Source organism: Rissa tridactyla, chromosome 15 (assembly GCF_028500815.1).
Source record: "Rissa tridactyla isolate bRisTri1 chromosome 15, bRisTri1.patW.cur.20221130, whole genome shotgun sequence".
Lineage (NCBI taxonomy): Eukaryota > Metazoa > Chordata > Aves > Charadriiformes > Laridae > Rissa > Rissa tridactyla.
In genome coordinates this window covers 797,389-806,651 of record NC_071480.1, presented here as the reverse complement: position 1 = coordinate 806,651, position 9,263 = coordinate 797,389, and the positions used below count along the sequence as shown (strand labels likewise).

The window sequence follows — 9,263 nt, the reverse complement described above, 5'->3', positions numbered from 1 at the left end:
TGATAGACTAAGACTACATTCTTTCAAGTTATTTGATGAATTTTTAGCCAAAAAGAAGTAAAGGAAAGGAGATTCCTGGAGATATTTTTTTTAAAATTATTTACTAATTTTGTTAATTGAAAAATGTTGCTTATTTGGTTAGGCTTAAGGGTGTCAGAAACTCCAATTTCTACTTTGATTCAGGAGACTGAAGTTCACTCTAAGCATTGACAAGCACTTAGACCAATCTGGTGAGATGGTGACATGAACAGTTATCCTCACTCTCTTTCTCTGAAGCTATTTTGTTTCATATGTAGCAAAAAATAATAGCCAGTTCACAGATGGGGCGAGTGACAGGAATCCACAGTTAAAAGAGTACTGAAGAAAGGTTGCAAACTCCTGGGCATAGGTAAAACCAAGTATTTTATGGACAACTGAAAGATAATTGATAATTGATAATATTAAGACAGATAAAGGTGACGGAGCGTTTTCTTTTTGTTGTTATAGATACAATATAGTGTAAAGAAGTAATAAATAAAAAAGAATACGTTTAAGTGGGTACAGCAAAGGGCTATGAAGATGATTAGGGGACTGGAACACCTCGCTTATGAAGAAAGGCTGAAGGATTTGGGTCTCTTTAGTCTGGAAAAAAGAGGACTAAGGGGGGATCTTATCAATGCTTATAAATACTTAAAGGGTGGGTGTCAGGAGGATGGGGCCAGGCTCTTTTCAGTGGTGCCCGGCAACAGGACAAGGGGTAACGGGCACAAACTTGACCATAGGGAGTTCCACCTAAACATGAGGAGGAGCTTCTTTGCTGTGAGGGTGGCAGAGCCCTGGCACAGGCTGCCCAGAGAGGTGGTGGAGTCTCCGTCTCTGGAGACTTTCCGAACCCACATGGACGCGTTCCTGTGCCACCTGCTCTGGGTGTCCCTGCTCTGGCAGGAGGTTGGACTAGATGGACTAGATGGGACCAGAGGTCCCTTCCAACCCTACGTTTCAGTGATTCTGTGATTCTGTGTAATTATAACAGTTTCTACTGAGGTATCAGTATGGTATCAGGAAAGTCTGCTACACTTATCAGAGATGGGATTTGAATATTGATAAGTATTTCTATATCAAAAAAAAAGACAAATAATTCTGGAAATTCTGTTGCCATGTTGACTTCCCTCATACAGACTGAAGATCAAACATGATTGTGGGGGTTTGTATTTCTCCAGCAAGCTGTTTGTGACACAAGAGGAGGTCAAAATCCAGCACTGATTTTGCCAAGTAGCAGTATTAGAAGCAAATATTTAAGTGCAAGATAATCATTTCATATTAAGTGATAATGGGTTGTTTCAGTTTAAAAGAAAGGATGCGCAGAGTCTACTTAAATTTTCTTTTTAGACAGTAAGAAAAATTTTTAGCATCAAAACTGATGAACATAAACCTTTAGAATGTAAGAGGTGCGGCAACTATCAGCATTGGATAGAGATCTTTTACTTCTATTGATGTAGTTATATTTAAAAACTGCCTTCTATAGAAATCAAACATTGTATAATAATGAACTACTTGTTCTGAGATTCACCTGTCATATTCTGACACAGAGTAGACGTCTATCAAAGTTTATCCCATCTCACTGCTTCATTTCACACTTCCCAGCATGCATGCTTGCTGTAGGGAGACCTGCAAAAGAGTCTCTGTGAAAAACAAACATAATCTTCAGCGTTTTCTATATTCTCTGCATTCTGACATGCAGAGACCATTTGTCTGCACTTGGACATCAAAAGGGACGAAGGATCTCTGCCTTTCCTGGAGGAGCAGGACCAAGAGAAGAAGTCCTGTATTAGAAGAAGGAGTCCCTGAAGAAAGATGCCCTATGGAATAGGAGGAAGATACAACAGGTCTTCCCTGACAGGTCAAGCCTAGCCGTCTAGTGTTGCATGCAGTAGCCCTGGGAGAAGATGGACTGTTAGGTACAGAATACTGCCTTCCTCATCTGGCAGTAAGGGAGAGAAATCAGTCACATACCCACACTAATCTTTACAGGTCTAAACATTGGGAAGGGCCCTATGGTCAAGAACACTGCAAGAGATACCCCTCAACAAGATCCCCAAACACACTGACAATCCTCAAATACAGCGACATGAGGATATTGAATGAAGCAGCATCAGGGGTAGTTCAGATTGTATGTAGGAAAAGGCTCTTCACTGAGAGGATGGTTGGTTACTGGAACAGGCTTCCCAGGGAAACGGTCATGGCACCAAGCCTGTCAGACTACACAGAGTGTCTGGATGACACTCTCAGTCATATGGTTAATTTTAATTAGTCCTGCAAGGTGCAGGGATTTGGACTCAATGAACCCCAGGTGTAAGAAATCAAGCAAGAACGGGAAGAGACCAGCATGGCTGAGCTGCGACTTGCTGGTCAACCTAAAAGGCAAGAAGGAACTGCACAGGCAGTTCGAGCAGGATCGGGTATCCTGGAAAGAGGATGGGGACGCTGCCCGGTTATATAGGAATGAGGTCAAGAAGGCCAATGTGCGGCGGGAGCTGAACTCGGCAAGGGACGCAAAGAATAATAAGGGCTTCTACAGGAACATCAATCAGAAAACAAAGGTTAAAGAAAGCATACCCTCCCTGATGACCAAGAATGGCAAACTGGTAACAACAGACGAGGAGAAGGCTGAGGTTCTCAACAGCATTTTTGCCTCAGTCTTCACTGCCAGCCTCTGTCCTCACACCTCCCAGTTTGAAGGACTGCAAGACGGGGACCTGGGGACAAAGCGTCTCCCACTGTAAGTGAAGACAAGGTTCGTGACCACCTGAGGAATCTCAATATACAGAAGCCTATGGGACCTGATGAGATGCACGCCAGAGTCCCGAGGGAATTGGCTGATGTAGTTGCCAAGCCACTCTCCATGATGTTTGAACAGTCACAGCAGTCAGGTGAAGTCCCCGGTGACTGGAAAAAGGGACACATCACACCCATTTTTAAAAAGGGTAGAAAGGAGGACCCTGGGAACTACCGCCCTGTCAGCCTCACCTCTGTGCCTGGGAAGATCATGGAACAGATCCTCCTGGAAGCTATGCTAAGGCACATGGAGGACAGAGAGGTGATTCGAGACAGCCAGCATGGTTTTACTAAGGGCAAGTCCTACCTGACCAACCTAGTGGCTTTCTACAACAGAGTGGCCATATCAGTGTACAAGGGAAGAGCAATGGATATCATCTATCTGGACTTCTGCAAGGCCTTTGACACAGTCCCCCACAACATCCTTCTCTCTAAGTTGGAGAGATACGGATTTGATGGGTGGACTGTTCGGTGGATAAGGAACTGGCTGGATGGTCACATCCAGAAGGTGGTGGTCAATGGCTCCATGTCCAGATGGAGAGGGGTCACAAGTGGTGTCTCTCAGGGATCCGTACTGGCACCGGTGCTGTTCAACATCTTCATCAATGACATAGACAGTGGGATTAAGTGCACCCTCAGCAAGTTTGCAGATGACACCAAGCTGAGTGGTGTGGTTGATTTGTCAGAGGGACGGGATGTCATTCAGAGGGACCTGAACGAGCTAGAGAGGTGGGCCCATGCAAACCTCATGAAGTTCAACAAGGCCAAGTGCAAGGTCCTGCTCTTAGTTTAGGACAATCCTCATTATCAATACAGGCTGGGGGATGATGTGATAGGAACAGCCCTGTGGAAAAGGACTTGGGGGTCCTGGTGGGTGAAAAGCTGGACATGAGCCAACAATGTGCACTCGCAGCCCAGAAGGCCAATCGCATCCTGGGCTGCATCAGAAGAACCATGGCCAGCAGATCCAGAGAGGTGATTCTCCCCCTCTACTCTGCTCTCATGAGACCCTACCTGGAGTACTGTGTCCAGCTCTGGAGCCCTCAGCACAAGAAGGACATGAACCTGTTGGAGTGGGTCCAGAGGAGGGCCATGAGGATGATCAAAGGGCTGGAGCCCCTCTGCTGTGAGGACAGGCTGCGAGAGTTGGGATTGTTCAGCCTGGAGAAGAGAAGGCTCCAGGGACACCTTATAGTGGCCTTCCAGTACCTGAAGAAAGCCTACAAGAAAGCTGGGGAGGGGCTGTTTGCAAGGGCATGTAGCGATAGGACGACGGGCAATGGTTTAAACTAGAGCAGGGCAGGTTTAGATTAGACATTAGGAAGAAGTTCTTTCCACTGAGGGTGGGGAGACAGTGGCCCAGGCTGCCCAGAGAGGTGGTGGAGGCCCCACCCCTGGAGACATTCCAGGGCAGACTTGATGAGGCTCTGAGCAACCTGATCTAGTTAAAGATGTCCCTGCTGACTGCAGGGGGGTTGGAGTAAATGGCCTTTAGAGGTCCTTCCAACCCAACACATTCTATGATTCTATGATCCTAATGAGTTCCTTCCAACTTGAGATATTCTATGATTCTATGATTGACAATGTTTCGCACCTCATGATTGAGGAATTGCACTGAACGTCTTCATGAACCTGACTGACCCAAAACCTGATGGTAAAGACAGGGCAAAGACAGCCCAGCTGTGTTACTGAAGGGTATGATAAGGGAGAAGTAAGCTGGAAGATGACCAGGGGCAACACTGGAAGATTTCTGCAGAAAACTTTCTAAGGTATCAAAAAAAAAAATCTCTACTCCTAGCTAAGAACATGCCCTTACCCCTCTTTCCCTATGTGTATGCCCTCCTGTTCCATCACCAATTCTCAACACAGGCCAAGTCATGGCCAAATTCATATATACTCCTAAGGGATTATAGCCAAATTTCAAGAAATCTCAATAAAGGCCTTAGAAAAACAATCCTTTCTTCAAGCTATTACTTCAGAGTAATGTTCTGTAACATCGGACAGTAAAGTCAGACAGAAGCACACCTGGATGGTCAGCTTGCTGTTACAACTGAGTGAGGACTATCTAGTATATCTCACATAGTAGTGTACATGTATCACCAAAGCAGGGAAAAGGTGCTCAGTGGAGAACTGCTTTGTGCTATTCAATTGTGAAATGCAATCACCATGGCTCGTCATCCAAAAATCATAAAGTAAATCAGACAATCATCACAGCAATATGTTCTGGCAGAGATCAATGCTGCCTTAGAAGAAAGTGTCAGAGGAGAAAAGTACCAAGGGGGATTCCTGGGAGCACATCTGCTCTCTGAATTGTCTCTACAAGCTGAATAGTCACTTTAAGAAGATTCCTGCTCAGGCCAGTCTCCTAAAAGTTACCTGCACTCACAAACCAATGTCTTTGCTCTGAAATATCCTGTGTTGTCCAGAATGTAGGGGAGCAACTGAGACTGGATTCTCTGAAGGAGAATATAAGGAACACTGTGACGATGGCTGGAGGCTCTCTCTGCCATGCGCTGTGTGGGAACGCAGCAGAGCCAGGCTGGATAAAGGAGTGATAATTGCCACAGCCTCGGGGTTCAGAGCCCTTTCACTACAGGGAAGACTCACTGAGTAAATACAGGGTAGAAACCACAGGATGATTGTCCTTGAGCCCCTCAGACTGCACTCCCATTTATTTCACAAGCTCCTGAGAGGATAGAAGGGTGTCCTAGAGTTGGTGGGCATTTACTTTAGCCATCACAGTATATATTTAATCTATTTATAATTTGAGTCAAGCTTTCCCTTACCTTTCTAAGAGTCTCTAGCCTCTCTCTCTCTGTCCAGGGAAAGTCTATTGCAGAGCCATGCAAGAACAGGCCTAGGAAACAGTGGTTGTACCAATATCTAGATCCATAGCAAAGGTACAGCTGCCTCCTCATAGGAGTAACATGGCAGTGACTGTTGCTGTTGCTCATTCACTTGTAGATGAATATGCCAGCCAAGCAAGTTGGTCCTCCCTGTTGTCTGCAGTGCCATTGCTTTATCACACCAGTTCACCACTATCTTCCTGCCTGCACAACAAGCTTCAGGGCAGGGAAGCCTCTAGTCTGGGAAGTTGCTTAAAAAAATTTAATTCTTTTCCCTGAATGATTAAGGCAAAGCTTTGACACCAGATGGAAGGAATCTACGCTTGTTACAACTTGACAGCTAAGGCCAGCACTGTGGCCACACATGCCATCCTGTAAGAAATGTTAAGTTTCCAGCCATCCACAAGAAATCAGGGGGTGCAAAGGGGTTGGTGCATTCATTACCCTCATAGCAGGTAGAGGAGGCTGCTGCACTATGCCAAGATCCTCTATGAGCAAAATGACCTTTACTCAGACCATGGACCCACTTCAGGCCTTGAGACTAGTGGCTCTGCCTGTTCTACTCAGGTCCACCAACTCTCGCATCTTTTCTCTCCCTTCCTCTCCTCACCCCTTCTGCTGGCCTTCCTCTGTCCACAGGCCTGTTTATTGACATTCTCAAAACACTGCACCTGTTCATTTTTCTAAGAATAGATTATTAGCCCAAAGCATAATTTTTTGCATCAAGCTGAATTAGAAATTCAACATTTACATGTTGATTGTAAATGTAACTTAATCCCATTTTACAGGCGAATAAGTAAATTGGATGGTTTGGGAATACATTTGATGCATCTAAAGGCTACAGTAAATTAGAAGTGAAGGTGTATAGGAACTCCTGTAACTGCTAAATAAATTTGGTATTGCCAAGCCACAGAGAAAGAGTGTGAGATTGACTTGGTTGGTATTTTTGGCATATGTGACAAGCTTTAGCAGCTACCTCAAACTTGCTGTTTATTTAAAGCAAGTGCTAAACATCTTTGACCATCCTGCCAGAATTCTCAATCCCTAGCTGACCTTCATGTGTCCTTTTTGGATATCTTTTCTAATCCCCCTGTCAGCCTTCAAGGGCTAAGGGTTCTTAATAAAACTTGTAAATAATATTTGGGCAGCAGAAGACAGCTGGAGTTGGAAAGAGACGCTACTCCGGCCATTTTAGAAATGGCAGTTCAGGATCCACCATAGCTGAGCATCTCTGGTGCTTTTAGTGACTCCCTGAACCCTTGGGTTATTTCGGTACCCTTTGTATGAGCAGCACTTGTTTTCAGCATGACACTGGTAATGTTAAACACAACCCTACTGAGTGAGAATCAGCATCGCCCATTGCAGGACTTGTAATATGTCCTGCTATTCTAAGAGTTCATCAGTGACCTCCAATAATACATTGCAGTTTTTGGTACCAGCCACATTTCAGAAAGGGTGGCAGGAGGTGAACAAGCTGTTCTGGTAACGCACGTACTTGTTTGGCTGTGCACCAGGAGAGAGAGAGTTTTTATTTCCCTCTGTGGCTGCTAACCTACATTCAACCCTACCACAAAAGCAGAGCATGGGAGGCGAGCAGTGGGAGGCAGGCAGCTGGTGGTTGAGCACAGCAAGGGAGATAGGAAGGCTCCATCAGTCCCTCACATCATCCTCTGCTGTGGGGTAGTGGCCACCGCCCTGGTTGGATCTTGAGGACAGCAGCCCTGCCAGGGGAAGTGTGCAGGGAGATAGGTCAGTGAATGCCAGGTACAAGCTGCTTTTAAAACCTCCCTCTTTCAGTGGTCTATTCAGCTCTCTGGGAATTTCAATAATTCCTTTTCTCTTTTCACTATTTTTTCAGCTTGGGTCACCCCGAGCTCTTCCCCTGATGCCTCACGCCCAGCACCTGACCGAGCTGTGGCCTGGTCTCCTCGCCCATGGCACAGCCTGCGGCAGGCCTGGGCAGGCTGGGGGCCTCACCAGCCAGCTCAGGGCCTTGCCAGTGTCCTTGTGGTAGTGCTGCACGGCAGCACGGATGCTGGTCACACTGCTGGAGCCCCACAGACCTTCCACACTGCAGACCCTGCCTCTGGGGTCTTCTGCTTGGACATGATGCCCATCCAGGTTGGCTGCAAACTCTGCATCAGGGCAGCAAGATGAGGGACGGGAGCATAGGGTGAGCCTGTCAGAGGTAAGGGATGAGGAAAAAATCTTGTGGTATGATGCGTATTTATTCCTTTCTTCTGCCGTCAGAAATTATATTGCCTATGCAGTACTCCTGATGGTCAATAGGCAAGTATCAGTGACATCAATAGACACCCAGACAATTTCTGGAGTACACTTAAAATGGAAAATTATTTATTTTGTCCTCTGTATGCATTTATCTTTTTTCTGGAATGTATCATATATAAGGTTGTTCTTATGCTCTTACGTTCAACAGTGGTCAGTTGCAATTCTTCTCTGGCTGACATTTTTCAGGGATTACAATTTATCATTGTTGACTTTTTGGAAAACTGCATTATTGGCCTAAACTGAACATGGTATAAAGGTAAAGCATTAACTAGTTGCCAAACATAGGAGAAATTTTTATTGGCATAGTTTTTGCCACTATGCTCAATAAGCAAAACTTGTTCTTTATAAATGTCTCAAACATTTTCCCTTTTTGAAGACACTAACACCTTTCAACAGGTCTGAGAGATGTCTGAAGAGACTGCTCAGGGTTCCCATTTCACTGCTGCCTCTCTAGCAGGATTGATAGATTACTCTGTGCTCAGACAACTGCCGCATCCCCTTTTGCTAGAAGCAGTGCAGCAACTTTAGCTTCAGTAACTGTTGCCAGCGTGGACACCCTCAGAATGAAGAAAGGGGCAAAATACACCGGAATTGGCCACAAGGAGAAAGGAATTTCAGTAATGGATAGGTGTGCAGTACTATGTTTGTGTTTGTGATGTGTATGGGTGAGATTCAATTCAAAACTCAACTATCAACATTTAGTCATCTTCATGCCTAAATGAATATGTAGGTGAGTGAGCTGAACGTCTAAACTCCTGTTGTGGACAATACCGTTAGAGTCAAGCAAATGTTTCAGTTCAGTCTAAGGTAGGCAACCACATGAGGACAACTGAATCATTCTCCAGACTCCATTAGCTCAAGCTCCAGCAATGATCATGGGAGCTCAAGTATCTAGTTCACGGGTATGAGAGCATGTATGCGTATAGTTTGTTGTGAAGGGTTGTGTCGATGGAAGACTTGAGCAAATGGGGAGTGCATGTATACAGTAGAAGGATTATACTTGTGCAGTTAGGAAGGAGAGGGTTGCAATGGATTTGGTAGAGAAAGGGAGGCCTTGAGAGTATATTATAGCTGTCAAGAAATGTTAAAATATCTTACGTGAAAGGCTATGAAAACTTGTGTCTGTTTTCATTCTGCTTGATTGAAACAAAATCATCGTATTAAAGCAAAAGATTTCCTGACATTTTGGAGGATAAAAAACCTGCATTTATTTATTAGCTGACACAATTATTTTTTTAATTTTTACTTTTTTTCTTTAATTACCAAAAATAGCAAAATAAATTATATACAAGACTTAATCCCAAAAAAACACAT

At 44.8% G+C, this 9,263-nt stretch overlaps 1 long non-coding RNA gene across 1 annotated transcript in view; it reads right to left on the bottom strand.

Annotated features, from left to right (window-relative positions):
• The window catches only part of LOC128918079 (uncharacterized), a 132,223-nt gene that overhangs the window by 107,351 nt on the left and 15,609 nt on the right, over nucleotides 1-9,263 (bottom strand). The gene's annotated exons all lie outside the window — the stretch shown is intronic.